We start from the raw sequence: 5,587 nt of genomic DNA on the forward strand, positions 1-5,587 counted from the left end.
TCATTAAGAGGGCCAGTAAGAGGACAAGATTCTCTCCCTATGAGCTAGTGTATGAAGCCCCTTATCAGTGTTGGAGCCAGTCATCTTCACCTCAAGATTGGTGACCTCCTAGATCAAGTTCTTTCCCAATGGACCTCTTTTCCCTTGGCCCTAGATCCTCATACAAGGGGATTCCTAGGTCTTTTCCAGTCACGTTGGGCAGTAAGAAAAATCCAGGTTTAATAGTACCAATAGTTCAGGTTCCCCTCCAATTTGTTGGGAGGTGAGTATAAGCCTTTTTTCCACAAATCCAAAATAGTCCATCAGGTGCTTTCCAGTTAGAAAGGCCTGGATTTCTCCAGAATTTACAGACCTCAGGGATGCCCCCAAGAGAACTGATTTGGTTAGTGTTTGGGCTGATACAGTTAAAAAGAACTCCTTTCTTATGGGGCTTTTTGCATAGTAGACCATTCATCCCCAGCCAGCCTGGATTATCTGTCCAAAACCAGGTATGTTTCTTTGGCCACCAGGTGGCGTTCCAAAACAAAATCCTATTGCATGGGATTTCACTGACCCATTGGGTATGGTGGAGTCCAAATCCACCAACACATTCTTTACCAAATACTTCTGAACTGAGGACCCAGCCCCAAGGGGCTTTCAATTTTTAGTTCCACCTGGATCTTATTCCACAGCAGTAAGGAATAAGCGTCTACATTTATTCTGGTCCAGGGCCATTCTTCACTCATGAGGGACCCTCCACAGTTTTTAACCCCAAGGTTTTTAGCTATTCTTTCTGCTAGATCCAGGAAGAGATTTTTTTCCCAAAGAAGGAAGGTTGAGATTTGGGCCTAACCCCTCATATAGTTTAGCATCATGAGTAGGTCTTGAATCACTTTTTATAAACTTTTATAAACTTTTCCCATGTCAGAAGCTGAGGTCTAGTGGCCAGCAATACTAAATTCCACTGGTAGGGGGGAAATTCCATGGGCAAGTTATATCCCCATTTATATTAAGATTCAGTGGTGGAGTCCAGAGTGACCACTGCATATACAGCAAGATGTACCCCATCCTTTATGAAACAGCTTCCATCTGTGAAGTACTCTGCATCAGGGTCCTCCAGAGGCTGGTCTGTCAGGTCTGGTTTATGGGAGAACACCCTATAACCTCAATGCAGTTGTTATCAGGATACCCAGTCCAAATGGGCAGCAGAGTTGCTGGGTTTAGAGTTCAGTTGACTTCCATGACTTCCATGTGGACATGTATGTGGCTTTTTCACAAAACATGCGCTGGTATTTGACTATCCTCACATTAGTCATCCAATATTGTCTTTAACAGCACCAGTACAAAGTGTCAGTTCCTGTCCCATAATCAGATTGCCAGCCTCTAACACCAGAAGGGCAATGGCTGCAAAAGCCAGTAAATAAGGTAAGCAGCCTTGGGTTATAGAGTCCAGCTATTTAGACAGATAGGCCACTGGATGGTGCCATGTCCCCAGCATTTGAGCTAGAACTCCTATAGCTATTTCAGATCATGCTTGGACATGCAGAAAAGAAGGCTTTGTGAGGTCAGGGAGTACTAGGCTATGTGCACTGGTGAGTGATTTTTTTTCTGTCCTCAAAGGCTCTTTGTTGCACTGCCCCCCACATTAGAGGATCCTGTTCTCCCCCCCTTTGTTGTTTCATAGAGGGGTTTTGCCATAACTGAAAAGTTGGGGTCCATATTTAGCAGAATTCAACAGCACCCAAGAACTCTCTGATTTGGTGTTGGGTATAAGGGTCCAGAATTGAACAGATCACCTGTTTCTTCCCAGGGCCCAGTTGCTTTTGTCCCTGAGTAAGATAGAAACTGAGGTACTTGACTTTTTTCTTGATAGATTTGGGCTTTTCTTTTCTTTTCTTTTCTTTCTTTCTTTCTTTCTTTTTTTTAGATTTTGTAGGCAGTTTTACATACATGAGCAAGAAGCAGTTATGTCCCCTTCACGCAGTATTTTCTGAGTTCCTCCAGCCAGCAATAGATCATCTACATATTGGAACAATGTGCATCTACATTAGAGGCCAGTATCCATTCATTTTGCAGGAAAGGCTTTCATAGCAGGAGCCAGCAGCATCGTAAAGATGATTGGTGAGTTTTTGAAGCCCTGTGGCAGCCTGGTTCAGGTCAACTGGCCTTCCGTGGGGTGCATTCCTTCTTCCAATGTGCCACTAGATGGCAGTAGGCACATCGGCTGTCTCAGCTTAGTCCCCAGTGAAGTGGTCCCCTCCATCCAGATCTTCCTTCTGTCCTGCATTTGGCCCAATTTTGACATTTGTTTTTCTTTTGTCCTGCTGGGAACCCCGCTTTGGGTGACCTCTGGGTTTTCAGTGAGGGCAGCTACAAGGAGACCCATCCTCTCTTTCGTCTTCTGTTCTGCCTCTTGTTGATTCTCTTGGTCTTGGTTGATGAAAACTGTGGTGGCCACTTTTATCAGCACCCTGGCATTTTTTTTTCCCTGAAAAGTCTAGCAAAGTTTTTGGAGTTTTCAGTGAATGTCTCTCTGGGCTGTTTCACCCCCTGGTTGTCTGGTGTCCCAGGATCAAAGGGAGTGAAGAGTAGAAAGGTCTTGCACAGTCATTCATAGAGCTGGCTGGGGCTTTTATCAGGCTTTTGGAGTACTTCTGATATCTTGTTTCATGTTTAGAGCTTTCTTTCCCCTTCCTTTAAGCCACCTATGAGGGCTTATTATATTTATCTTTAGGACATCTTCCTTTTTGTTGGGTTTCCACTCGCGTCTGTGTTGGGGCCCTGGGCCTGGGCATAGGCTTGGATGTTGCCTTGTGTGTCCAGAGCATGTTCCTCTAGCCACTTTAAAACTGCTCAGGTCACCCCTCTGCACCCTTCCAATTACCCAGGTGGGCTGGTGGGTCTGGATAATGGACTGCATACCAATCATGGCCCAGAGCTTCTCTGTTTAGGAGGGAGTATGACTTTTCCAGTTCAAGAAATCAATGGTGGTGAAAGGCTGGCATGCAAAACTGCATTTTTCCCTTCAGATGTTTCCCTCCTGGTCAACATAGGAAGGTCCTCTCATCTCTTGGAGAGCTCTCATCTGGGTTGTGGCTCAGGTCTTGGAGTAAGTTTCCTGCCTTGGGGTCCAGGGGGTGGAGGATTCTTTAGCTCTGGAGAAGACTGTATTCTGGCTCATAGGGGGGAAAATGGTTTTATTTCTGTCTTTTCTTTGTCAGGTTTTCTTCTGCATAGTTCCCTTTAGTTGGGTCTTAGAGGCCATCATAATCTGAGCAAATATCTGCTTGGAATGTCCTTCCAGACAAGCCTTCACCCAAGGTAACTGTTTCTGCACTACCTGTTGCCAGCAATCGATATAAGAAAATTGGTCTGGGTTTCCAGATGTTCTGACAACTATTAAAAGAACCTCACCAATGGCACATTTATCTAAAGATTCTTCTGGTAGCCACCACACCACAAAGGCTGGCTATTCTGATTCACAAAGTATATAACCTTGTGGAGTGAGTTTCACCCCATAGTTACCATTAAAACCTTCCTTAACCTTTGTGGAGTGAATTTCACCCTGTAGTTACCAATAAAACCTTTCTTAAAGATTTCTAACATACATTTCAAAAAACTCAGTTTCCTTTGTGTGTCTCTGATGTTCCAACCTATATCAGTGTCACACACTTAGGACAAGACTTGCTTTGTCCATGTCCTGCCATTCTCCTCCCAGGGACTTAGGGTCCTCTTAGTCTTGCAAGTCAGTCAACCCACGACCTGGAGCTTCCACATGGGTGTTGGTAGAAATCTGCCACAGACTGTATCATGCACTACAGAATCACTGATTGGAACTCCGCACTTACTTAGGCCCTTGGGCTGGGTCGGAACTCTTCCCTTTTCCATCTCATTCACACAATTTCATACACTTTTACACAGACATGTTCAGAACAAAATTTCTATACCACCCAAATCCCCAAAATTCCACAATTCCACTACCAAGAATGGGAGTCACAGTTTTCCCTCTGCTCACTGACCCCAAATAGAGACTAATTGGTCTACTCCCTGGGTCCTTTTTTTGTCTCTAACTCCTTTTGGAGGTTACTCAGGACCTCAGAGGTTAATTAAGCCTCTCTTCCACCTGCTTAGGCCTCTATGGGGAAGTCAAGTGTCCTACCACTAATGGACTGGGTCCTACCCGTACAGTTGGGCAGTGCTCCAAATCCTCTGGTTCCTGTTCCTCATGGGTTCTGTTGTGCTCTGGGATAGCAGCTTCAGGGTGCTAATGGAGTTACCTTGCCTAGGCAAAGAGTAGCCTGTTGTGTACCAAGAAGTGTTGTCCTCTGATGTCCCGGGAAGCCATACCTAGAGACAAAAGAGGTGGAAAAGCCATCTTCACTTCCATTGTCCCACTTGTCCATTGCCAAGTGAAGTAGGACAGAAGAGGCTGAACACCTTAGGAATTTTCAGGAAGCAGGTTTTTTGACTGCAGTGTCCAGAGGGGCTCTCACCTAAAAATTCTTCCATGGACAATGATATAGAATTCTTTGAACTTTATACCCATGGAGTGAGGGAGGGCTTGGAGGCTCACATGACAAGTGATTTTCATTCCATCCTCTAGACACACAGGAGTTTCACAAGGTTTTTCTGCAAACCTGGCATTTCTTTTAAAAAGGAGGAAGCTACAAACCACAATGCCTTCTGCAGATTTTTGCTGATAGCTGATGTCCTGTGCAAAAAGCTCTGCAATAAAAAGAGGACCTTACATGCCACAAATATGGTAGGGGTTTCTGCTTAATTATGGTAAGGGTCTTCTAGGTGGGGACCTCTGGCCTGCTTCAAAGGGTGTGTATAGGTTATTTGCAAATACCATTTCCTATAAAGGACTTAAGCATACTTTTTTAAAAAAACTTAGTTGTCAATGGACCTTTAATTAATTAATCAATTAATTTGCAGTGCTGAGAATCAAATCCAGTGCCCACCCATGCTAGGCAAGCCCTCGACCACTGAGCTACATCTCCAGCCCAATCCTGGGTTTTTATGTCTATAGGGGTCCTGGAATCCATCCAAGCCAAAAATTGAAAGCCTTCTGGTGTTGATAGCCTTGTGCAAAAGGTTAGGTGATCTCTGGGCCAACACCCGCATAGCTCTGGTGGTGTTGCCTCCAGCCACACGCTGGATATTGAGGAGTCAGTTAAGGGAGCAGACCTGGAACCTGCCCTGGGAGGGCCAGGCCCAGAAAAGGGACTCGGTTTTACAAACAGAATGGAGCAGGTGAACGTCTTGTGCCTGGAGTGAGATGCTTTCCACTGGAACTCAAAATTCTGGGACTGGTCAAGAAGCCAAGCAGCCCTTGGGTTCCCTCCTTGCCCACCCTCTATTAAAACTCCCTCTGCCATTTGGGGGAGCAGCCCCTTCCCTACACTCTACCAGGCCAGCTCCATCTCGGAGTCACGGGGCATCTCTGAAGGGGCCCGGAAGTCTTCTGCTGTGTGCGGGGAAGCGCTGGCCTGGGGTCACCCGTGGGGTCGTGTCTGCATGTTGCGGGAGTGCATGCGCACACAGGGGTGCGGTGTCTCTTCTTCCTCCCTTACCCAACCCGCTGTGCCTAGCATGAGGCTGGCAG

General features: G+C 46.0%; 1 long non-coding RNA gene across 1 annotated transcript; it reads right to left on the minus strand.

The window, feature by feature from the left end:
* Positions 1 to 1,869: 1,869 nt before the first annotated feature.
* On the minus strand, positions 1,870 to 4,488 carry LOC125611924. The gene is made up of 2 exons (XR_007342170.1): positions 4,417 to 4,488; positions 1,870 to 4,326 (listed from the first exon to the last, which is right to left on the minus strand). It is a non-coding gene; the product is annotated as an uncharacterized LOC125611924 (long non-coding RNA).
* Between the last annotated feature and the right edge of the window lie 1,099 nt (positions 4,489 to 5,587).

Source organism: Marmota marmota, unplaced genomic scaffold (genome assembly GCF_001458135.2).
Source record: "Marmota marmota marmota unplaced genomic scaffold, marMar, whole genome shotgun sequence".
Taxonomy (NCBI): domain Eukaryota; kingdom Metazoa; phylum Chordata; class Mammalia; order Rodentia; family Sciuridae; genus Marmota; species Marmota marmota.